At 42.2% G+C, this 26772-nt stretch overlaps 1 protein-coding gene across 1 annotated transcript in view; it reads right to left on the bottom strand.

Annotated features, from left to right (window-relative positions):
• Positions 1–22152, bottom strand: part of SLC23A2 (solute carrier family 23 member 2) — a 129595-nt gene extending 107443 nt beyond the window's left edge. The window contains exons 1-2 of the mRNA XM_072402838.1: positions 22018–22152; positions 15239–15303 (exon numbers count right to left, since the gene is read on the bottom strand). The gene's annotated coding sequence lies outside the window, so the exon portion shown is untranslated. The remainder of the gene's footprint in view (positions 1–15238; positions 15304–22017) is intronic.
• Between the last annotated feature and the right edge of the window lie 4620 nt (positions 22153–26772).

The raw sequence follows: 26772 nt of genomic DNA, 5'->3' as shown, positions 1-26772 counted from the left end.
GGGGGGGGAGAGGTGAGAGAGAGGAGAGACTTTTACTACAATCACAATTAAATGGACAACAGGGAGGAGAAAAAGCAAGAGAGGAGAGGGGGAGATAGAGAGAAAGAGAAAGGGAGAGAGAGAAGAAAAGGAAGAGAGAAAGAAGATAGTAAAGAGAAGGTAGAGAAGAAGAGGGGAGAACAAACGAGGAAGTAATCATGAAAGATGCCAAAATATCCTACAACTTTTCTTTAATCTATATTACATCAGTTTTCCTATTAGGAGTATATTTTGCAATGTCCTACATCAAGAGGATTAGCAGAAAAAAAGCTTTAAAATGCAATAAACCTAAGGAGTGGACAAACAATTTGGCAGAATCATCTGACACTATTTCAGATAATGCCGTAAGACGATCAGGTGATTGTATGAGAAAACATTTGGGCATTGGCAGGTTGACTCGCTCTTTCCTCATTACTGGCAACACAGAAAAAAATGAACAGAAAAGGATGACTCGGCACTATGCAGAACAGGGGAAGGAACTGACCAGCAAATGGTAAAAATGTATGTAGGTGACAGGTTCTCTTACAAAACTTCTGACTCAGCTGATATACAAAGTTGTGGGAAATAAATGGGTATCAGCGTTTGGGGAATTCTGTCAAGGGAGATTGACGGTTTAAAAATAAAAGTCCGTTTACCAACTTTCCACCAGGGTTGAACCATCTTATACCCCAAAATCTGTTGGGTAAATTATAGTTTCTGGGTCCACACCAGTTTTTCTCAACATGGGCTCCATGAAAACCTAAGATTCCTCAAGAGCTTGCTAGGGGTTCCATGAGCAATTTGTGCCTTTTGGACACCAATGCTCTTTTTGGTCATCTGGGCAATGTAAGAGGCATTCTTCCCACTAACCATCACATTATCATAATGTAACCAGTAGATATAGTTATTATAGAAGGGTTCACACACAATGACAATAAAGTCTGGTCTTTTTTTTTGGACGAGGATACTAGGACACACAAAAGGTGATTTGTAGGAGTATTCAGGAATAGTTGGGTTTTCTGTTAGTAAACACACAAAGATAAAGTACCAAACATAGATTATATTGCAGACATTTATGTTTGAATATATATTACATTCATTAACCATTTGTAATCAGTCGGTGCCTATTTGCTACTTCATGGGGTACAAGACCTCAACTACACAGCAAATCCCTAAATCTTGTAGGAGTGCCAATGATCCCAATTATTGGCACTCTCCCGTAATATACATGTCAACATTCAACATTGTTTTATTACATTATTCTTCATATCCTATGTTCATTATGAGCTGTATTCATCCTGATTGTCTATTTAATTGACCTATGGAATGGATACCTTACCTTCACACACAATTATGTTTTATACAACAACATTTAACATTCTCAAAATACCCCTGAAAAGCCGAGAGGCGAAACGCATTGGGGTTTGAGAGGTTATACTCGTTCTACAAGATTTGCTACATTATTTTTCAATACAAGCGTGTTTGCCAACACAAAAACATTCCTTTGAATGTATTAGTCTCTATAACCTATATGGGTTGGCACTATTTATTGTCTAGAAGTTGGGAGTAGATTATTTTATTCAGTGTTCTACCAAGCTCCTTTTAGCCAGACGCACCACCCAGCTGTTTTTGGGTGGTTATTTAACAGTTCAATCAGATTACAGGGGCTGCCATTTTACCAAAATTACCATAATATTACTTTTGGATGGACTTATCCTCTAAGAGGCCGATTAGCCAAGGTCCCATTAAGTTGTTTCTGAAGTTTTTTGGACAAGCCCAATGGAGATCCTAACAGACATGCTTGTCTAGTTCAGGGACCGTGTCTTTTCTCATGCCAGAATGATCCAACTCCAAGAATATGTTAAATATACTCCTATGGGGTTCTAAAAAATAGCAATGGAAAAACAAAACCCAATCAGAGTTCCCCAACCATGGGCCTGATTTAATAAAGCTCCACAAGGCTGGAGGAGATACACTTTCATCAGTGAAGCTGGGTGATCCAATACACCTGGAATGGACTTCTTAAAAGTCATTTCCTATTTGTTAGCAAATGTTTTCAATACTAGACTAGATCCATTCCAGGTTTGCTGGACTACCCATCTTCACTGATGAAAGTGTATCTCCTTCAGCCTTGGAGCGCTTTAATAAAACAGGTCCAATGTTTCCACAATAGTTCTGACAAAATGAAAGAAAGTAAATAGTTGTCATGAGCAACACTTTCACTTCCTTTCATGGCCTACCTCTTATAAACCCCTTTAAAATGGAGTCATCAAGAAAAGAGAAAGTAATTTTTAAAATAAAACGTACCAATCCCTTCATTTGTACTAGACGTGGCAAGCCTGGACGCTGGCAGATGAGTTTTGCTGGAACACCTTCTCAAGGGGATTAGGTAATAAAACCAAGAAAATAAACTGGGTGTGCCTGCAGAAATAGTCAATAATCCCAGGTACTGCCATGGTTTTGGAATGAACAAGAAAATAAAATTATATTCATGACAGCTCAGCTACCAGGAGCCAAAAATACAACTAGAGGAGCAGTACATGGAAACAAAACATACAGAACAGTCAAATACTGACCAGGTATTTCTTCCAAAAAAATAAAAAATGCAAAAAAAAAAAAAAATAATAAAAGCCCAAATTCTATAATGACTTACACTCCAGCAGCACCATGGCTGAATCTGCTGTTACTGAGGCCCTGTCAGCACAAAACCAATGACTGGTTATGGAACCCAAAGACAAATTTTACAGTCAAAGGCAACATTAAACATATGAAATATAATGTAATATTAAAAATATGTAATTAATATGCAAAAAGTTTCATCCCAAAAAAGACCCTGCAGGTACAGAAAAAAAGTAAACTATCAGGAATGCGAAGAGCATAGGACACAGGTTGGATCTAAATTTCTGTTGTAAATATCAAACAGGCAGAGCAAAAAATACATTGAATGGTATATTTACCAGCTAAAAGGAATAGATAAGAGTTCATGTTTGGTTTAACTACTCTTGAAAGTGGAACTAAAGCAGGTAGGTAGATATTGCCAGCGATGTCCCTTCTGTAATATCTGTTCTTACCTGCATGGTCGACTACCAGCTGTCAAATCTTTGAGCTGCAAATGCAATCTCTGCTTGCTTTACTTTTGCTGAGAAAGAATAATATTACCTAAATTCCCTCCCGGCCAATCGAGATGGTCAAAGATCATCACCAAAAAGAAGGAAGATGGCGGGCCTGCCACAGAACTGGGATAGGTGAGTATAGCAGGTTTATTTCTGCTTTAAGTGACTACAATATATATAAAACTACAACAAAATACAATAAATGTTTATGGCCCATTCAGATCATATCAGTCTCTAATTTTTGTAGTTTTGATCTAATTTTCTTACCACAGAACACTTATTATAGAGGAGACCAACAAACCTGTCAGGATATTTTAGGGTAGAAACCATTAAAATAAAACAAAACCCCACAGATAATGTATCTGATGACCATTGACTTGAAGGTATTGAAGTTGCAGGAAGACCGGCCAGACATTGTGATGACCACATGGTGGATTTATTAAAACCATGGACAGCAGAGTATTCCAGTTATTCAACAACAAAGCAATGTGTAGTCATAGAATTTATCTGATCTGTACTAATTTTCTCACCACAAATATCAGCTTTGATGATGGAAGCCCTGGGTTAGCAGGAGAACCAATTGTGAACAGGGTACACAGGGGAACCAATTCGGCGCCACAAGGTATGCAGGGGAACCCATTCAACACTACAGGGTTTGCAGGGGAACCAATTCTGTGCCAAAGGGTACGCAGCGGAACCAATTCTGCGCCACGCGGTACGCAGGGGAACCCATTCTGCGCTACACGGTACGCAGGGGAACCAATTCTGCGCCACACGGTACGCAGGGGAACCAATTCTGCGCCACACGGTACGCAGGGGAACCAATTCTGCGCCACAGGGTACGCAGGGGAACCAATTCTGCGCCACGCGGTACGCAGGGGAACCAATTCTGCGCCACGCGGTACGCAGGGGAACCATTTCTGCGCTACACGGTACGCAGGGGAACCAATTCTGCGCCACACAGTACGCAGGGGAACCAATTCTGCGCCACAGGGTATGCAGGGGGACCAATTCTGCGCCACAGGGGAGACAATTCTGCACCACGTGTCTACAAAACCACACGTTGCAATTATCAAGTGAAGGTAAGATTCACTGGACGCTAACCACCAACTCCTTAACAAAAAAAGTGACACACAGACCTAAAAATTAGGAAAAAATTTGTGTGAAATGTTTTGAGTACTGATACAATTTGTGGATTTTGATTTGTTCATATAGATTTGTTGAGTGCAAACAGTGACTGCAGGTACCTTGAGCAAGTCCAGCCATGGCTGAATGTGGAAAACTCATAGCAGGTGGTCCATGGTGGTTCCTCTATGGTGGTTTAAATAGCAATATATCTGTGATTTGCATTATACAACCTTCTGCATGACTTATAACAGGTTTCATAAATCTCGAGGCAATATGTGTCACCAACACAACCAGTGCAATGAGTGGTTATTGTATTAGTCATATCACACTAAGCTGGAGGGCTAAGTATGTTGCAAGATGGTAATAGTCTTTAAAGAAACAGAAAAGTATGCAGTGAGTTAAGATAAGCTTCTTCTGCACCAAGGGAGGAAAAAAATGACTAGGATCTTTGAGGGTGGTATTGTTTTTTAATTATGGAGAAAACTCTAAAGTGTTCTCCCTGGGCCCCTTTTAGCTGGGCGCACCACCCAGCACTTTTCAGTTACCACCCGGCTGTTTTTAGGTGGTTACTACAAATTGGGGTTTCAATAGGAGCTGCCACCCACCTACAGCTTCCTCCCGCAAAAGCTTACAAAATAATCTGGGGAGAATACTGCTCTACCTATGAAACATGAAGGAACCAGGTCTGAGCATCGCCCTTCCTAAGAGACAAATGGGCCACACAGAAAAAGCCTCTTCCAACTTACGTGTTCCTACCCACACCTGTAACAAAACCAGTGCCAGACTGAGCACATTTTTCATCCATGAGACGGACCCACAAGCAAACCCTAAGCCCTGCCAAGTACCGATCGGAGGAGCACAATGAGTGGTTTACATTCCTCACCTTGGGAATCGAAGAAATATGACCAATGGTTGTTTTTACTTGAAAGAGAAACCACCAGAACATGGAAATATTTTGAATATTACACACCTGTTTCAAACCTAACAAACCGCAGGTTTATTGCAACATTCCTATAGCAGCAATTGCATCACCGCTGGAAGAATTTTTACTCCTAACCCAGATTTCAAGTCCTATTCGTTATAAAGGTTTTCCTTGCATCATATTGGTGATTGGAAGGCTCAAAGGACAAATCTCTAATCAAACAGGAACATCAAAATGTAATAAAAATCAACCGTGTGACCAGGCCTGCATTGGGAATAGAAAATACAATTACGTTGATGGAATTCTGCAACCACACAGAAGGAGTTAATATCTGCTGAAGTCAGAATTGCCTCCTGACATCATTACTGGAACCACATAAAGCCCAGCTCATCAGATAATTACATTTAAACACAATGTTCGCTTATAATTCCAGCCTCTGACGAAAGCTTGCTAGGGGCGAGTGTGGTTTTTGCCACATCTTGCCTGTGGTTACCTTATTTACACCCATTAACCTTTGCAAGAATAAGGCTGGGTACACACAAATAATATTTGTCGTCGGAAAGTATCTTTCATAATCTTTTCCAAGACAAAAGAATGCATGATGCATGAATGAGCACTGTATATATATATATACAGCACAGTTCTGCTCTATGGAGAGGGAAGAACGTCAGAGCAGCACCCCGCTGTGCTCTCTCCCCTTCACTTTTGTTACGATCGTTCGTCATCGGTAGATCCAGGACAGATCAATGAACGACGGGCGCTGTGCACACTCCAGATTCTCAGAACTGAGACAAATATCGGACAAGAATCATCTGACATATGTACGTAGCCTTAGATGTGATTTTCTTGCATATTCTGTAACATAGCGTGACACAGACACATGTAAATACCTGCCACACTGCAATAATTAGATCTTTAATTATCCCTCTGTATTAAAGTCATCACAGGATGGATGGGCAGAAAGATCAAGGACTGCACATTGCATGGCGGTATGTTAGAGCACTAAACTGTAATGGGATGCTGTGGGTTACTGTTCTTATTTGTAAATAAATATGCATTGGTAGTTTTGTTTTCTTTCTCCTTTTAAATCAGCAGAAGAGTGAAAGAAATAATTAAAATCAATCTATCTCACATAACATATTGCCGGAACTACATACACATACTAAGGAATCATCTTTCCAAACAAATGATCCTTAATAAATGGAAAGAATGAAGCAATGATGATACTATACATGCAGCAAAATAATCCTTTGTAGAGATTGAAAGACCATTGTAAAAATTGTTCACATTACATCATCACTGCTCAGCAAACATCTATTGGTTGTGCATGTGAATGGAGGATGAGTAGTGAGGGTTTATGGGACAGAGAAAGATGGGTAGGGGAGGTTGAGGCGTTGGGTTTTGAGATCTCTTTTAAATGAGCAGAAAGTAGGAGCAAGCCGAATAGGACGAGGAAGACCATTCCAGAGAGTTGGGGCAGCTCAAGAAAAGGCTTGGAGCCATGCGTGTGATGAGGTTATGAGTGAGGAAGTCATTAGTAGGTCATTGGAGGAGCGAAGAGAGCAACTAGGGGAGTATTTTTCTATCAGGTCAGAAAGGTAAGTGGGACAAGAGCTGTGGAGGAATTTAAAGGGAAAGCCCAGGAGATGAATTTGATTCTAAAGTGAAATGGAAGCCAATGAAGAGAACTTCAAAGCAAGGCAGCAGAAGAGGAGCAGTGGGAAGGCTGTGTATGGGGTAGGTAGGTAGAGGGAAGGCTATGTATGGGGTAGGTAGAGGGAAGGATGGATGAGTCTGGCTGCACCATTCATTATAGATTGTAGAGGAGAGTCGGGTTAGTGGAATACCAGAGAGGAGGGGGTTACAGTAGTCCAGATGAGAGATAAGAGCGTGTACAAGGAGTTTGGTGGTCTCTGGGGACAGGTAGGGATATTGGAGATGTTGTGCAGAATGAAGTGGTAGAACCTGGAGATTGAAATTGAATAATCAGAAACCTAAGGCAATTATCTATGTCTCTTTGGTGTTTGGTTGATAGTAGCAAAACTGAAGTAAACCTCAAAAGAAGTATACTTATTTGCATACTTCTGGAAATTAGCCTCAAGACACCGAGCTAGATATAAATACATTACAAAGCAGTAGACTTAAATTATACGATAAAAAAGGAAGGTTCTACAAATCTATTGTGGATGAGTAAAAAAACCAAAGTGATGCTTTAACCCAATGTTTCTCAACCAGGGGGGGGTTCCTTGAGCAATGAGCAGTTTGTGACTCTCAGGTCTGTGCGCCTGACACCAATTATATAAATAAAATATTTCATTAAAAAAAGATAGAGAAAGGCTGCTCTAATGATTAATAATTGTCATGCAGCCCACTATACAAACACTGTATAAAAGTACAATATAGCAAAACCAACAAGAATGGCAAAATACAAAATTCTTCCGAAATTTAGAAAATGCTTCACAATTGTGCAATGTTTAAAAAAAAAAAAAAAAAAAAAAAAAAAGGATGCTTCATCAGCAAGTAAACTGGAAATGGAAAATAGCCAGGTCAGACATCACTTGACCTAACTTCTTACTCAGCAGATCTGAACAATGATTTGACATATTTTGTTCAGGATAAATGACTAATGATGATGATGGAATTAAAACTATCTGGAAAATCAGAAAGTATCTGTAGAACAGACAATTTATGTTACAATAAGAAGAAATGTACAGAAGATTGGACATCGTATATAATATAAAACCTTCAGCTTCTCCTAAATCTTTGCTGGAGCCCTAAGCTTGTGTACAGTATAATAGAGTAATAGAATGTTCAGCTTCTTCTAACTCTTATGAGACCCTTAAGATTCCGAGCAGATAAAAGCACAGCAAGAAAGCTACCCTGGGTAGTTACCCCTCACTTATCTGTCCCCTCTCCTTTTAAGCCTTGATATCTCCAGAGGGTCTGATAAACATTTGTCCCATCCTTATCTGCAATGGTGATAAAGTACCAGGTCTGACCTTTTATGTCCTAATCACAAAGATTCAAAGTAACTGGAAGTGAGGACTGCATGCAATGGAATCTGTCTTTGTTACAGTTTAAACTTATCAATAATCCAATCAATTTTTAGCCGGGAAAAATCTATGTGAAGTTTACAATCAATTGGATGTACAGGGCTAGGCAGTGCAAATAGAACTCAGCAACATACATGGAGATAGGCATTTTTTTCCTTTGAATGGAAAGCTTCTGCAGAGCATTTGAAAGGTGAATGTGTGCAGCATTCCGTTTGATTTATAAGTACACAGGTAACGAATTGTGAATAAAAATGAACTTAGAACTGCCTAGTGGACAAAGTGAAAAAGACACCCAGTATAAAATCAATGTGGAGGTATAATCACCAATGTCTTCTTAAAACGTACCTAAACTCAGAATATTCACTTTACATAAAAGGGTTGTCAAGGTAAAAATTCTGTTTGTTTTTTGTGCAACACATAGGGTGAAGCACTGCCCCTTAATTCACCTAAACGATCGAGAATAAATGGGAGCGCAAAGCTTTCCAGGATACCTATGTCATGCATCCCGGGAGGCTCTTGGGTGCTTTTTCTGTGCATGCCGGAGCATCTCGGGCATGCACAGAAGAAGCCTTTTGGTAAAAAGAGAAAATTTGCAGAGGTCACGCATCACGCCTGGGTCGGGTGATGTACAAAGAAGAAGTTACATAAGGAGGCGAAGATGGCGACGCCCGGAGCGCCGGCTTGGAGACGGATGCCGGGACCCGATGGAAGACACCTTCGGACCAATCGACTATTTATAAAACAGGGATTCCGAAGTTGGCCCTGATTTGTTAAAGTGCTCCAAGGCTGGAGAGAATACACTTTCATCAGTGAACCTGGGTGATCCAGCAAACCTGGACTGAATCTGGTCCAGGATTGAAACCATTTGCTAACAAATAGCAAATCCCTTCTAATAAATCCATCCCTGGTTTTCTGAATCACCCAGCTTTACTGAAGAAAATGTATCCTCTCCAGACATGGAGAGCATTATTAAATCAGGCCCGATGCCTTGAATGTTGCCTCGTAGGAAACTTCCAGGTCCATGAGTTTAAATGGCAGTATGTGCTTCCCAATAGGGAATGTTTGAGGGAATGTCAGATTCCCTGTTTTTATAAAAAGAGACTTTTGTATTGTGATAAGAATGTAGCATGAAAATAAAAAGTTTTGTTAGGTGTTTGTTACAAAGCCAGAAACACACAAATGGGAATATTGCCGTATGCTGGACAGAATTATGGCAAAGTATGTTTATCTTATTGCACCGGCGTTAGAAAAACCTTTTTTTTTTTTAAAAGACCGGGGGATCACGTGGTGTGCAGACCCAGTGATTTGGAAAATGTTGGCTTTCATTCTGAACTCGCTGAGAATAAAAAGCTGCCATTCATAGCCTACGGAGAGGAAGCTCAAAAAAAGAATCTTCAAGTCAGATAAAAAAATATTAGATGAATGTCCCAAAAGGTCTGTTCATTCAAACATGAAAATTAAGAGACCTCAGAACAACAAGAACATATTAAAATATATTTGCCAGGAGCTGTACCCTCAGTTGGTCACACATATAAATAATGATTTGATGAGGTTATGCATTTATTTAAATGAATTAAATATAATAAAGAGGAAATGAAATCTCGAAGCAGGCAGAGGACAAAAGACCAGTAATCAGTGGTCCCTTAGATTATCTTTCCCAGTACAAGCTTACTATGCCATTTATTGCATTATGTGTTTGTATCAAGGTTGCCGTATTGGTATCAGCAGGGCTTTGCCTCCTTATGTCAGAGGCTCCAGCAAGGAGAAGGATGATCTGCACAGTACAGATGCTTTTGCTTAACCCCCTTCCAACATCCTGGTCTGATGTGCGTGTGCAGCGTGCATTAGAGACGGGATCCCACAGACAGACTGCAGACCTGGATCAAGGAGAATCGCTACTCAGGACAGAACAAAGAAGAATGAAGGCGAGAAGCCGCTCTACTGTACACTGTATAATGCAATATACCAGTCAGGGAGCGGACCGTAAGTGTGAGCTGTCAAGGGCGCAAGGACAGGAGTACCCAGGCACCTTTACATATTTGGAAAAGCACAGCTATTTTTCTGGGTACTGTTTAGGTAATAACATTTCTGTGTTCCCGGTACATAGAAAGTTAATTTGTCGAGTTCCTACAGTTTAGGTCAACTTTAGCAATGCCAATATTGTCTCATATGGGACTTTTAAGGTGGTTAGCAAAAAACAATCAAAATTTTATAAAAGCATTTCTGTGCTAATTTATTATGTTCCACCTGGTTTTAAAAACAAATAAAAAACTGATCAGTCAGAATTATTCCACTATACATTACATGTGCAGACATTTGTCAATTACATATTTAACGTTTTCCATACTAGCATCCTTGACGCGTTTCACTCAAAGGCTTCGTCAGAAGGACACAACATGGTAACTGGACTGTAGCAGTCTCATTTTTGAACTTTCATGAAACAAATCTCTTTCAGATGTAATCTATCACCCCAAACGACATGGTTACCGTTGATTTAATAGATACAGTTGTGAGCACCATGACCACTTTGTTTTCCCAAAAGATTAGCACCTTTCAATTATTATTATTCATTTTAATTATTGGTTTTCACCGTTGTGCACTGTGGGTAGATAATACATCCAAAACTGAGCTGTGGAGTTTCTTTTCTGTGGAGTTTCTTTTGATTCTAAAATCAATATTGCACAGGGCAACAGTGTTATTCACCTTGATTTCCTCATAAAGAAACATCTTGGGACATAGTCCCTCACAAACTGTTCCTTTAGTAATGTAATAAATATTTGTAGGTTTATATTTTACGCCACTGAAAGCTACATATACTAAATCCTCCCCTTCTGGGCAGGGTCTTTCCTCATCCTATTCAGCTTGCTTCTATTTTCTGCTCCTTTAAAAGAGCCCTAAATTCCTTCTTCTTTAACCTCACCTACCCGTCTTCTTCTGTCTCCTAAACCCTCGCTTCTCACCCACCATTCCATATCACCCTCCTATTGTGTGATACTTCCCCCACTTACCAACACGCACTGAAAGGACTGGATTATATAACTGCGCACATATTGCAGCCCCCATTCCTCACTACCCTACGAGTCTTATATACACTGGGCCGATGCAGGGAGATATCACGTACAAAATCATACAGCCACTTCTTACAGCTTAGGTCCATGTATGTGCTGTAATTCATTATTATGGAGAGGTAGTTTGGAGTACAAAATCATTATCGGGAGCTTCATTAGGACTGAATGAGAATGCATGCAAGGGACAGGCTGGGAATACTTTGACAAGCTGCTCAGCAATCTCACTGGATTTCCGATAAGACTGTGAATGTGTGTGCATAGTGATGTGCAGAAGCTTCACTTACTGTCTGCAGCCTGACGATGCTCCCAAGTAAAGCTTTGACAAGTCAATTGGATTTGTGATTAAAATAAACTGGTAGTTTTACACGCCTGGGCCTCATCTGGCATACAGTAGAGAGCTACTAATCTCCTTAACTAAATGAAAACTCCCTGCAGACAACAGACAATCAGATAGAATTATAATGGTGTGCACCAAGGGACTGGTGGGCTTAGAAAGTGTTAGTTCACTGGAAAGCCCATTGCTTATGTAAGTCGGCCATAAACCAAACAATGCCAAAGCGGGCATGTTTTAGCGGGAAGGAGGGGAAGTGAAAGGTATGACAGAATTAAGTATGTGCAGGAAAGGAATGGCATGGGTATGACCGGGGGCAGTTTGCGCAACGGGTATGACATAGAGCAATGTTTCTCAACCAGGGTTCCTCCAGAGGTTGCTGGGGGTTCCTTAAACAATGAGCAGTTTGTACCTGTTAGGTCTGTTTAGGTGACACCAATGATGTTTTTTGGCTATCTGTAAGGTCAATATTGTTCCCAATGGCCAGAAATGTAAGAGGAATTCTTCCCAATGACCACCACACTAATGTACTATGAGCTGTGTATATAGCAATTATAGTAGGAGTTCCCTAGGACCTGCTTATTTTATTTATGTTATTTTAAGGGTTCCCCTGTGTTATAAGGGTCAAGAAACACTAACATAAAGGTGGTTGGGGGGTCCTTGAGCAATGTGTGCATTTTAGGTCAATTTAGTTGATACCAATGATCTTTTTGGCTATCTTTCAGGTCAGTTTAAATGGCACCAATTGTCTATTGGCCATCTATAAAGGTGACATTCTTCCCAATGGCCATCACACTAAAGTACTGTAATCTGTGAATATAACTATATAGAGGGAGTTCCCTGAAAACCTGAAAGTTACTTCAAGGGGTTCCTTCGTGTTAGAAAAGGTTGAAAAAGGCTTACACAGAGCAATAAGTGCAGGGGAGGAGTGTTGGGAGTAATTACTAATGGAAATATGTCCAAGTGAGAATGAACACTATCTGCAAAAAATGTAAAGGATCTGACAGTAGCAGGAGAGGAGTATGGCAGGTATAACGGGTCAGTAGGTGCAGGAGAAAAGTCTTCAGATATACAGAAATGACGGAAGCAAGTATGTGAGCATTGAGCAAACAAAATGATGATTTCACCTCCATCTGAAAGTTGTATTTTCACAAACCCGTTTATAATTCCCAAAAACATTTATTATAAGTGAACAAGTAGAAAAAGTTGTGTCCGGTGCGGTTTTAGACATGGCTGGTAATAGGTTAAGGAACACAAAAATATTCCACATTCCAGCGCTGTGCCAGAGATCAGGCACCATCACAAGGAACCGAGACATGAGGTGAGGATTAGGTTCTGCTCAGCTTCCCTGCTCTCTCTAAGAAAACAATGGCTGTGGCTTTAGAATGTTAGAGATAGGATTGTTTTCACTGCATAAACATTATATTCAGGTTTCAGTAGCTGTTCTCTGATTTCAGAAAGCTTGTGAAATCTGTTCCAGCCATATACAAGATTATTAAAGGAAAATGAAAGCTAAAATGATAAAATGATTTCAAAAGATGGTGCAACCCTGACAAACGTTTAGCTAGTTTTGGGTGGTAAACTAAAATGTATGTTTGTGCCGTCTCCATTGGGGAGATTCATTCTCACAAGGAGTTTGATTTATTAGTTCTCCAAGACTGGAGAGGATAGAGAACCTGGAATAGGTTTCTTTTTCATTTGGTAAATGTTTTCAATCCTGGACCAGATCCTTCTCAGGTTTGTTGGATCCTTGATAGTCTATCTTCTCCAGTCATGGACTCTTTGTGTGTCCTGTTGACCATTTCCAATGGAGATATAGAAAGAGAGAACAGTCTAAAATGAAACAGTTTTCATTAAAACACCAAAAAGTATTGAACTCATAAAAGTGATTTGAATGATCAATCATTGGATCAATCTGAAAGAATGGTGAGGTCAAGATGTGGAAAGGAATTCCTACATGATACAACTCCAGATGGAATGCAAAAGCTGTTTATTTTTCTTAATTATCTTAGGATTTAAACTCAAGTCTACTTTAGGAAACACTGGAGCACAGTGGCTCAGTGGTTGGCACTCTGGCCTTTGCAGCACTGGGTCCCAGGTTCAAATCTCAGCCAGGGCTCTATCTGCATGGAGTTCACAGGTTCTCCCCGTGTTTGTGTGGGTTTCCACCGGGTACTCCGGTTTCCTCCCACATTCCAAAAACATGCAGTTAGGTTTATTGACGTCCCCCCAAAAAATTGACCTTGGACTGTGATAATGATGACTATGGTAAGGACATTAGATTGTGAGCTGCTTTAAGGGACAGCTAGTGACATGACTATGGACTTTGTACAGCGCTGCGTAATATGTCGGCCATAATGTAAGACTAGTGTGTTTGTGCACGCTGCAGGAAAAGCAAATGTGTATATGGTGGAGAAGTGTGTGCTGGAGGAGTGACCTGACCATTTTCTGCTCCCCTTAACATAGAGGTGTAAAAAAGGGTGGGGAGGGCCCCAAGTATCCATTTCCTTCAGTAGTAATATACGTGAGGGGAGATTGTTATTCAGATGAAGTTTAGCTATTGAGGATGCTGTTAATTTGTTTCATGTATTTCTATTTTCATCTAGAGCCATTTTTACTTTTGTATATATGTAAATGTAAATATGCTTTTATGAAACTCACTGAGGTTTGTTGTTTGCAAGCTTTAACAATAAACAAAAGTTCACTGGCAAAGGACCTTGAAGAAGATGATTTGCACAGTGGTAAAGTAAAAGTACAATTTAGAGAAGTTCCATAACATAGAAGGTAAATTAGCACGAGTTATTTAGTAAAATTCCAAGGCTTTCTTATGTGGCTGGTTACATCTATGAACCAATTATTTATTATTAATAAACATATTTAAATAATAATATAAATAATTATTAAACAGCATTTTTATAGCGCCAACATAATATGCAGCAATAAGGATCGAATACACATACTATGGGCAATCTAAGTAGAAACCAATCAACCAGCAGTACATACATCAAAAAAGGGCAAAACCATGCCTAAAAAAGGGATTTTTTGGAATCATATTTTAAAAATACAAAACAGCTTTATTTAGATGAAGGCTTGCATAGCAATCTATAACAATGTAGGTTTAGTACAATAAACATGGTACTTGTGTGTTGCTCCTATAATGAGAGAAGTTAGTAGATCCTTCCCCATATATAGAACTCCAACGTGTTTCACAGTAGATATTGCACAGAGGCTATTAGTAAGTTCTACAAAAGATGTATATAGAAAGGATCAAGGTAGGTATAATATATGTTGAGTAGTACATACCATACATATACCATACAGATACTAGACAATGAATTACATACTTAATTATATATAAGTATGTAATGTCCTTCTTATTTGTTTTTTATTATGATCCCAAAAAATATTTCTTAGGTATTGTTTTTCCATTTTTTGATAAATTCATTGTTTGGCTAAGTTATTGGTTGTGTGAAGTTTACCCCCATCTATATCGGAACAAAAATTTGATTATTGGTAACCAGCAGATGTGGCTGGGTATCCATATCCCTCCGACGGAAGGGACTTAAAGCTTATTGAAGTTTATATTTAGGAAAAAGAAATCTTACCTTTATATGAGTCAATATTTGCATAATGCTAGCTGAACATCATTTGCTTCTCTCAAAAGAAATTCCTAAAAGAAAACATAAGAAAAGATTATTTTTATACATGTAAACTTTATAAAAATGTAAAAAAAAAAAAAAAAGTAGATTTTTGGACCTATTGACCAGTTCTAGCCAACTGAAACCCTGGTCCTGAATGTTGAACTCCCCCATTACAATCTTTTATATAATTTGATGACAATCTAAAGCCCAGCAGCTATCATTAGAAAGGAGACAAAACATTACGGTCCGTATTACAATAAAACCTGAAAGGGTTGTGTTGTCTGGTCAATGTTTCCAGGGTTTAGGAGTTGGCAGGTCCTTCTGAAGAGGAAATGTGCAGCACAATGCGCAATGTCCAATCATTCATCACTTTTGTTTTACTTTATAAATGTTATTCATATATAACAAAAAGAGGATTAAAAAAACCACTTGCTTGGGTGGAGAAGGATGATAGAAATTGTGCAAAACTAAACCACCAAAAGAGACGCTTCCTACGGGATCAGATAACGATGCTAAATATGAATCGGCTCCAAACTATTCAGACTCAGTAAATGAATGGAAATCATCTCCAGTAGGTCCCCAGGGACAAAATATTTCCCTGTTGGGCACCAACATTTTGCCTCTGGCTCTTTTCTTTGCCCCCCATGCAGCTAAAGGACACCGTAGCTATGTACTGATGTATGGGGTCAGAAAAGAGAACTAGTGCCCAGCGGGGTCCAGGGATTTGTCAGATGCTGAAGGTTTTCCAGCCCACAAGGATCGCTGATAAGCATTACAGTATTCTCCCCAGGAAGGTTTTTAAGCTGGGAAGAAGCTGTAGGCGGTGACAGCCATTGTATTGTGACCCAACTTTTAGGAAACCACCCAAAAACAGCCAGGTGGTTACTAAAAAATGCTGGGTGGTGTGCCCAGCTAAAAGGGTCTGGGGAGAACACTGCATACCTCCAATTGTATAAACAAAATAGGCGAAGGAATAGATGGGGCAGAGGGAATACTTGTTATTTTCCACACCACATATCTCCCTTCCATTTATAGGAAATGACGCCCAGAAATCTGATGGGAAACCAACACTTATTGTTATTATTATCACACAGTATTTATAAAGTGCCGACATATACCACAGCGCTGTACAAAGTCCATAGTCATGTCACTAGCTGTCCCTCAGACGGAGCTCCCAATCTAATGTCCCTACCATAGTCATATGTCATTACCACAGTTTATGGTCAATTTGAGGGGGAAGCCAAATAACCTAACTGCATGTTTTTGGGATGTGGGAAAAAACTGGAGTATACGGAAAAAACCCACAGCAAAGTTATAAATTGTAAAATATTGTAAAACCAAGAAAACACCATTTATATGAATCATACTGGAATTATATAACACAATTATGGACTATTTTATTGAATTCCATGATTTGAGATCTGCAAGAATTAGCTGTATGCAGAGGATAAGAGAACCCCATCAAAAGGTGGGTAATATCCTATAAAACAACCCCTCCCCCCCCATCACCCTCAATAATGCTTTTACACCACATCAGTGGAAGTTTACCAAAAAAAAGATGTTCACAGCCTGCAATCATTATTATTATTATTACACAGTATTTAAATAGCGCCAACATATTACGCAGCGCTGTACATTAAAAAGGGGTTGCAAATGACAGACATATACAGACAGTGACACAGGAGGAGGAGAGGACCGTGCCCAGAAGAGCTTACAATCTAAGAGGTGGGGGAAGTATCACACAATAGGAGGGGGATATGGAATGGTGGGAAGTAGTGAGGGTTTAGGAGACAGAAGAAGACAGGTAGGTGAGGGGGAAGCGTTGGGTTTTGAGGTCTCTTTTAAATGAGCAGAAAGTAGGAGCAAGCCGAATAGGACGAGGAAGACCATTCCACAGAGTCTGGGCACCTCTAGAGAAGTCTTGGAGCCGTGCGTGTGAGGAGGTTATGAGTGAGGAAGTCATTAGTAGGTCATTAGAGGAGTGAAGAGAGCGGCTAGGGGGGTATTTTTCTATCACAAAAAAAAACAGAATGTGATTCTGCAATGTTCATCATCATTTAAATGTTACCGGTCCTCTTTGTGTAGAGCGAGGGTCACGTCATTCAGGACATCTCCTCAGGGTGCAGCATCATGCAAGCTGGAGTTACAATATTCAAGCAAACATAATGGGAGTTATTTCGAAAAGCTCCAAGACTGGAGAAGACTTCTTTTAGGTTTCCTCTGTATTATAGTTGGTGTCAAGATGGCGTCCATTCCACCTGCACTAAGGGGCACTCTCAAGTTTGACCTGATTAAAGAAAGCTTTCTGAGACCGGAGAAGATAGACTATCATGGAAGAACCTGAGTGATCCAGCAAACCTGAAATAGATTTCTTCTATTAGATGTTTTCAATCCTAGACGAGATGCATTCTAGGTTTGTTGGATCCCCCAGGTTCTCCCATGATAATCTTCTCCAGTATTGTTATTAAATCAGGCCCAACATGAGAGCAAAACCTAGTGCAGGTGGAATGCCCACCAACCTGCCATCGACTAGAATGAAGAGGAAACTTCTGTGAGATTAGAGGACTTCCTAGAAGAGTCGTGTCAAACTCAAATACACAGTGGGACAAAATGAAAAACTTAAGACAAACTCGCGGGGCAAACTTGAAACTGAAATAGTACCGCAACTACAATTTCCTGCATCTCTAAAACCGTCCGATGCGGGGCACCCATAGGCAGAGAGCCCGCTGGTCTATATATGTGAGTGATGCCGGGAATTGTAGTGGCAGCGCTATTTTAATGCAGCGGCGGACCAGCTGCAATTCATATTTAGGAATCCTTTGGGGGCCAAAAAAAAGGACACTGCTGGCCAGATTTGGCCCGTGGGCCAGAGTTTGACACCCCTGACCTAAAAGATTCGAGGGGAAAAGCATTATTGCTAAGGGAGGGTCCCAGTATTTACAACCCACGCTGCTGGAGTTCCACTTTAACACAGTGCAAGAATAATAGCACAGAGGGGAAAAAAGGGGATCTCTGCAAAACAGCCGGACAAGTAATGAAAATCTTTTTTCTCCTTTGATCCAATACATTGATTCTCAACCAGGATTCCTCCTGAGGCTGCTGGGGGTTCCTTGAGCAATGAGCAGTTTGGACCTCCCAGGTCAGTTTCAGTGACACCAATAATGTTTTTGGCTATCTGTAAGGGTGACATTCTACCTACCGGCCAGCAATGTAAGAGAAATTCATCCCACTGACCACCACACTAATGTACTGTGAGCTGTGGATATAGAATTTATAGGAGGGGGTCCCTGAAGACCTGAAATTGTAAATTCTCAAAGCGACTTTACAAGACTTTGTTGGCTTTATGATCCATACATTCCAAAGCGGATCCGAAATCTGGAAAACTACCTCCAATGGGACATGGCGTGCCGATTCCAACACCCAGATAGCGGCATAGAAATCTCTACCAGTGCAGAAACTTTCCATGACGTCACATAGGACGGAGCGTCATTCAATGGAAGATGTGGGCAGCAGACGTTTTGTTCATTCAACACAAAGAACGGCGACAGAACTGTGCGTCAGTACACACAGCCAATCATCTGCAGGAATACGTTTAATTATTCAGTAATTGTGTGACCGGCGGTGATAACGGATGATGAACATAGCGGGATAAAATTATCCAGAAATATGACGCTGCTAAAAGAGAACCTGTCATGTAGCCAGGATGAGGACTGCAACTGCTTATGAACTCCTTATGAAAATCCCAGCTGTAGGATTGCTATGCTGCTTCGCTAATTTTTATACGGTCACTGCCCTGGAACAAGCACGCCGAGCAGGGAAGTCAAAGTGCATGGAGGTGCCGTGCAGTATGGTGCAGAATGGCAAAAGTGCACCCTAATGCAAAACATGATGTCTGATCATCTATATATGTGATCATCTGCCATTGGTCCCCCTGTGTATCCCCAGCACTGATATCTCTGCCACACACAGCATACTAAGAACAGTATTTCAGCTCCTACCAGCACTGATATCCCAGGGATGCAATGTAGAAATACCCCAGAGGTGCCCTAAAGTCACATGTGCCCTTCACCATCCATCATCTCACCCCGCACTGATACCCCATATGTGCCCTTCACCATCCATCATCTCACCCCGCACTTATACCCCATATGTGCCCTTCACCATCCATCATCTCATCGTGCAATGATACCCCACATGCTATTTGTCCAGTCTATGATGTAACTTCCCGCACTGATACCCTACATGTGCCCTTCTACCAGTCACCCATCTCATGCCAACGCTGCCAGTCCCTTAACCTACCTCCAGCACATGTGCCCATCTATAAATCCATCATATCACCCTGGCACTGATACCCCACATGTGCCCTTCTACCAATCCCACATCTCAACCTGGCAGTGACACCCCACATGGGCTCTTCTACCCATCCCTTTATCTAATCCTGGCACTGATACCCCATATGTGCCCATCTACCAATCCCTCATCCCCCCCTGGCACTGATACCCCACACATGCCCATCTACCAATCCCTGGCACTTATACCCCACATGTGTCTATCTACCAATCCCTCATCTCACCTGGCACTGTTACCCCGCATGTGCCCATCTACCAATCCCTATTCTCCCCCTGGAACTGATAACCCACATGTGTCCATAGACCAATCCCTCATCTCCCCCTGGCACTGATACCCCATATGTGCCCATCTACCAATCCCTGGCACTGATACCCCACATGTGCCCATCTACCAATCCCTGGCACTTATACCCCACATGAGCCCATCTACCAATCCCTCATCTGACCCTGGCACTGATACCCCACATTGCCCATCTACCAGTCCCTCATCTCCCCCTGGCACTGATACCCCACATTGCCCATCTACCAATCCCTCATCTCCCCCTGGCACTGATACCCCACATTGCCCATCTACCTGTCCCTCATCTCCCCCTGGCACTGATACCCCATATTGCCCATCTACCAGTCCCTCATCTCCCCCTGCCACTGATACCCCACATTGCCCATCTACCAATCCCTCATCTCACCCTGGCACTGATAACCCACATTGCCCATCCACCAATCCCTCATCTCCCCCTGGCACTGATACCCCACATGTGCCCATCTACCAATTCGTGGCACTTATATCCCACATGTGCCCATCTACCAATCCCTGGCACTGATACCCCACATGTACCAATCCCTGGCACTGATATCCCACATGTGCCCATCTACCAATCCCTGGCACTGATACCCCACATGTGCCCATCTACCAATCCCTGGCACTTATACCCCGCATGTGTCCATCTACCAATCCCTCATCTCACCTGGCACTGTTACCCCGCATGTGCCCATCTACCAATCCCTATTCTCCCCCTGGCACTGATACCCCACATGTGCCCATCTACCAATCCGTGGCACTGATACCCCACATTGCCCATCTACCAATCCCTCATGTCCCCCTGCCACTGATACCCCACATTGCCCATCTACCAATCCCTCATCTCCCCCTGGCACTGATACCCCAAATTGCCCATCTACCAATCCCTCATCTCCCCCTGCCACTGATACCCCAAATTGCCCATCTACCAATCCCTCATCTCCCCCTGGCACCGATACCCCACATTGCCCATCTACTAATCCCTCATCTCCCCCTGCCACTGATACCCCATATTGCCCATCTACCAGTCCCTCATCTCACCCTGGCACTGATACCCCACCATGCCCATCTACCAATCCCTCATCTCCCCCTGCCACTGATACCCCACATGTGCTCATCTACCAATCCCTCATCTCCCCCTGGCACTGATACCCCCATGTGCCCATCTACCAATCCCTATTCTCCCCCTGGCACTGATACCCCACATTGCCCATCTGCCAATCTCCCCCTGCCACTGATACCCCACATTGGCCATCTACCAATCCCTCATCTCCCCCTGGCACTGATACCCCACATTGCCCATCTACCAATCCCTCATGTCCCCCTGCCACTGATACCCCACATTGCCTATCTACCAATCCCTCATCTCCCCCTGTCACCGATACCCCACATTGCCCATCTACCAATCCCTCATCTCCCCCTGGCACTGATACCCCACATTGCCCATCTACCTGTCCCTCATCTTACCCTGGCACTGATACCCCATATTGCCCATCTACCAATCCCTCATCTCCCCCTGGCACTGATACCCCACATGTGCCCATCTACAAATCCCTCATCTGACCCTGGCACTGATACCCCACATTGCCCATCTACCAATCCCTCATCTCCCCCTGGCACTGATAGCCCACATTGCCCATCTACCAATCCCTATTCTCCCCCTGGCACTGATACCCCACATTGCCCATCTGCCAATCCCTGGCACTGATACCCCACATTGCCCATCTACCAATCCCTGGCACTGATACCCCACATTGCCCATCTACCAATCCCTCATCTCACCCTGGCACTGATACCCACATTGCCAATCTACCAGTCCCTCATCTCCCCCTGGCACTGATACCCCACATTGCTCATCTCTCAGCCCCTGATGCCCCCTTCATCACTGGCACCTCTGCCTTGTTGCCCACCTGCAGGAGGTTGAAGTGTCTCTGGCCCCATACCTTCTACCCTTCCATCAGCCATTCTTAGGCATGGTGCCCTCCATGTTCTGCCCATAGAGATGCCATTCAGGCTGTGCTATGTGTCACCCCGCCCCCAATCCAGCAGCTGTCAGACACCGGCCCCGCTCTCTCTACACACAGCCCCCACATTACCTGCCATCACCGGCTTCCAATGGCGGCTCGGTACAGCGGCCCGTTGTCCGGGGCTTTGTCTGTGAGGCGGAGGGAGAAAGGGGCGGATCCTCACCTATCACTCTTTACATTCCATATGGCGGCACTGACAGCTCACTGAAAGCCACGCCCACGCTACGTAACGGCGCGGGACGTCAACTACTGGCATGAAGGTCAAATGTGTGACGTAATTGCCCTCATATTCTTACTTCCTGGTTGTCATGAACCACGTGGAAAGCTGCCATTCCTGACTTCTAACCTACATACCAGCTCCAAGGCTGTGATATTATCTATGGGAGCTCATCAGTTCCTGGATCATTGCCCTGAAATGATTATATATTCCTGGAAAAGTCAGGAAAATGTGTCTATGATAATAAAAGATAGCTATGAATTCCTGTCTAAATATAGATACATTGTAATCACTAAAAAGAAACAATCAATCTGCCATTGATGAACTGAAACATGTAGGTGAATGTAAAGCTGATCATTGGCCAGCTGTAGGGTGGGGCAAACCAGGCGAATGTCCAAGGCAATCTCCCCTCCCCCTTTCCTCAGAGCCCCATACTTTATATGTGCCTGGGGCCCCATTTTTTATTTAACCACCTGTGTTTAGGTTTCAGTTTTTGATAAGTATGTAGATAACAGATCACCTCACTCACGTCCTAGATCGTAAGCTCTTCGGGTCCTTTCTTCCTGTCTGTACCTGTCTGTCATTTGCAACCCTTATTTAATGAACAGCGCTGCGTAATATGTTGGCGCTATATAAATCCTGTTTAATAATAATAATAATTTACTTCCTATTTACAGCAAACAAAAGCCTAATTAAACTTCGAATTTAGCTAAAAACATTCTGGATGCCTAAAATTAAAAAAAAAAAATGGTGTTATAAGCCTTCATTTGGTAAAGAAAGCAGCAGCAGAGACGAAAGACCTGTCCCCATCTTGCAGAGAAGGATCTTTGTTCTTTGTGCAGAAGCAGCAGTCTCTCTGCAGAGGTCTTTCTAAATCCAACTATTAGTTCCCGCAGGGCATTCTGATCCATCCGGGGGTGTCCTGCATCGGGTCCCGCGTCGTCCCATCATCCGTTTTTATCTTCTCTTCCAGGTTTGTCATCCTACGTCACCCGACACAGGCGAGAGATTGGGTGATGTAGGATGGAAAAAAACTTGCCGATCTCACTGCGCATGCGTTCTCGATTTCCTGGAGAATGCCTCGATTTTCGAGAATTAGGGGGCCGTGCTGCACCCTTTTAGTAAAAAAAAAAAAAAAAAGGGTGTTGCAATTTTTACCTTAAAGGGTTGTCTTGACACCCCTACATTTTGCAACAAAATGCTATACTTTCTGATGTATGGGTGGAGTTTAGACAAAGTGTTTGTCTAGAATATGATGGTGAGGATCCCCGGAGGAGCTGCTGCCAATCAAACAAATGGAGCCACCACACAGGGCATTCAGGGGAGTCACATGGGTTGGGGTTCTGATTAATAATATTAATAAACAGTATTTATGTAGCGCCAACATATTACACAGCGCTGTACATTAAATAGGGGTTGCAAATGACAGACAGATACAGACAGTGACACAGGAGAAGGAGAGGACCCTGCCCCGAAGAGCTTATGATCTAAACTAATATGAGAATACAGAAAGTTGGTGCATCATGATTCTGGTTCATTGGATGCCCTTCCATGGATCACATTTGCTAGGTACTAACCCCTGTGTATTGGCAACACCCCTCTGGACCGGCCATTTGAGATGCTCTGACCCCAAGACAATTGACAAATCAGATTTGCTCAGATCCTTAAACTTGTCTACTTTTCCTGTTTCCAACACATCATGTTTCAGTGTTCACTTACTGCCTAATATATCCCACCCCTTGTTAATGGCCAAACTATCACTTCAAAGGATTTTCCTACTGTAACCTCCTCCTCTCTGGTATTCCACTATCCCGACTCTCTGTACAACTTATTATGAATGCTGCAGCCAGACTCATCCTTCCCACCCACCTACCTACCCCATACACAGCCTTCCCACCTACCTACCCCATACACAGCATTCCCACCCACCTACACCATACACAGAGCCTCCCCACCTACCTACCCCATACACAGCCTTCCCACCTACCTACCCCATACACAGCCTTCCCACCTACCTACACCATACACAGTCTTCCCACCACTCCTCTTCTGCTGTCTCTCTTTGTAGTTCTCTTCATTGGCTTCCAATTCACCTTAGAATCAAATTCATCTCCTGTGCTTTGCCTTCAAATCCTTCTACATTTCTTGTCCCACTTACCTTTCCGACCTGATAGAAAAATACTCCCCTAGCCGCTCTCTTCTCTCCTCCAATGACCCAATAATGACTTCCTCACTCATAGCCTCATCACACACACGGCTCCAAGACTTCTCTAGAGCTGCCCCGACTCTCTGGAATGGTCTTCCTCATCCTATTCAGCTTGCTCCTACTTTCTACTCATTTAAAAGAGCGCTCAAAAGCCAATGCTTCAACCTCACCTACCAGTCTTCGTCTGTCTCCTAAAACCCTCACTACTTCCCACCTTTCCATATACCCCTCCTATTGTGTGATACTTCCCCCACCTCCTAGATTGTAAACTCTTCGGGGCAGGGTCCTCTCCTCCTTCTGTGTCACTGTCTGTATCTGTCTGTCATTTCCAACCCCTATTTAATGTACAGTGCTACATAATATGTTGGCGCTATATAATTTCCATTTATTAACATTAATAATTGGCCAAGTGGTGTGTAGATAGTGAAGCTGATCTCATTGATATTTGGAATTATACAATCGGATAGAATATATGGAATTGTGTGAACAGCAATGACAAACCAAGCACTTTTTTGCTCACTGCTGCTTTATTTCATTTATCATTTATCTAGCAGAACGAAAGATGGAACCGATTGTTGCCATAAAAAAAAAGATCCTCCTACATCTTTTAGATTTCAATAAGTCTTTAGCTCTTATATTTTTATAAATCAGTCCCGGCAGCACAATCATTCTACTATGGAATTATTCTGTCTACCACAGAATATTCTAAATAAAGAAAAACTTTTTATTGTCATATAAAGCAATCATTGGATTTTTCAGGTGTCAAATGATACCAGAGGGCTTCTCGGGTTTCTTTTTTTTTTTTCCAATCCTGGGAATTTATCTAAATTTCTCACAAGTCTGAGCATGAAGATTTAATCCCCGAAAAAGGGCAAAACTGGAGGTTTAACCTAAGAGGTATGCAAGCAGAATAAATTCTGGCGTGATCAAAGGTTCCTCCAAATCTTAATCCCCTTTATACTTTTACAGTGCATGTAACAAGTATTCATAAACTGGTTATGGTTAAAGGGGAATGGAGAGGAAATTGTAAATACAGGCTGTGTTCAAACCAAATCACTCACAGGGGGCATTAATTATTGCCCCTTTTAATGCTCGATTCATAAAAGGGTAATGAATTCATATATGGGGTAATTAGTGATTGTGTAATTTACCTGTATTGGTGTCAGGGTTTCTACCAACAGGAACAAAGGGGAGACCAGCATTGGCAGCGTATACTAAAAATGTATTCACAGCACAGAAAACAACAGTGAATAATGCAACAACCCTAAAACATGGTGACAGAAAACTATATACAATGGGAAGGATTTTATAGGACAAGTGGCCAGAGCACCAGTAAGGTTTCGGGTATAAGGATCCGGTGTCAAAGCAGGGGGAGACGTGTGAAGCCAGAATCACCAGCAGGCAACATAGGGAGCTGACAATTGGTTGTTATTATTAATATAATAAACAGGATTTTTATAGCACCAACAAATTATGCAGCGCTGTACATTAAATAGGAGTTGCAAATGACACAGATATAGACAGTGACACAGGAGGAGGAGAGGACCCTGCCCCAAAGAGCTTACAATCTAAAAAGAGCAGCTTTGGAATTGTAAGTAGTGAAGGTTTAGGAGACAGAAGAAGATGGGTAGGTGAGGTTGAAGCATTGCTTTAAGGGCTCTTTTAAATTAGCAGAAAGTAGGAGCAAGCTGACCAAGACGAAGAAGAACATTCCAGAGAATGGGGCAGCTCTAGAAAAGTCTTGGAGCCGTGTGTGTGATGAGGTTATGAGTGAGGAAGTCATTAGTAGGTCATTGGAGGAGTGAAGAGAGCAGCTAGGGGGGAACTGTGGGGGGATTTGAAGGCAGATTGGTGATCTTTTTTATTACCTTAAACCAAAACGAATTTTTTTTTGGTGGGGGTCAGCCTAATCAGCGAGTATGCAACACACACTTGTCAATTATGGCACACACTTACCTTTTTTGTAGGTGCCCTCCAGTGATGACAGGTCCAGGAAGCTATCACTGCTACATGACCATCCTCATTGTTGATTCTACATCTGGGTGAATGGTGATCCTTTTCGGGCACTGGGTGACCATTCAGTTACATTGTCCCTGGCATCAGGCTCTAAGCTTTGGGGCAAGTCTTACATGTGATGAGGATGTATGCATTTCAATAGATTATTCTGTTTGTTGCTTTGACAAAGGGGGCCACTGCACCCTCAAAAACAATGCTGTTATGGAACCATAATAAAGAGATTTTTAGAGTGTGCTGCGATCTTTGCTATTTGACTCTGTATATGGCTGAGTCAAACTGCATGCTGCATGTCTCATGAACTGTGGGCACAAATCAAACATTTTTTCACATCTCTTCGGTCAAAAACCTCTACCTCTTTTTTTTTTTTTTTTTTGGGGGGGGGGGG

Source organism: Pyxicephalus adspersus, chromosome 2, assembly GCF_032062135.1.
Source record: "Pyxicephalus adspersus chromosome 2, UCB_Pads_2.0, whole genome shotgun sequence".
NCBI lineage: Eukaryota > Metazoa > Chordata > Amphibia > Anura > Pyxicephalidae > Pyxicephalus > Pyxicephalus adspersus.
The sequence above is the reverse complement of the archived record's forward strand: the minus strand, read 5'-3'. Positions and strand labels throughout refer to the sequence as shown.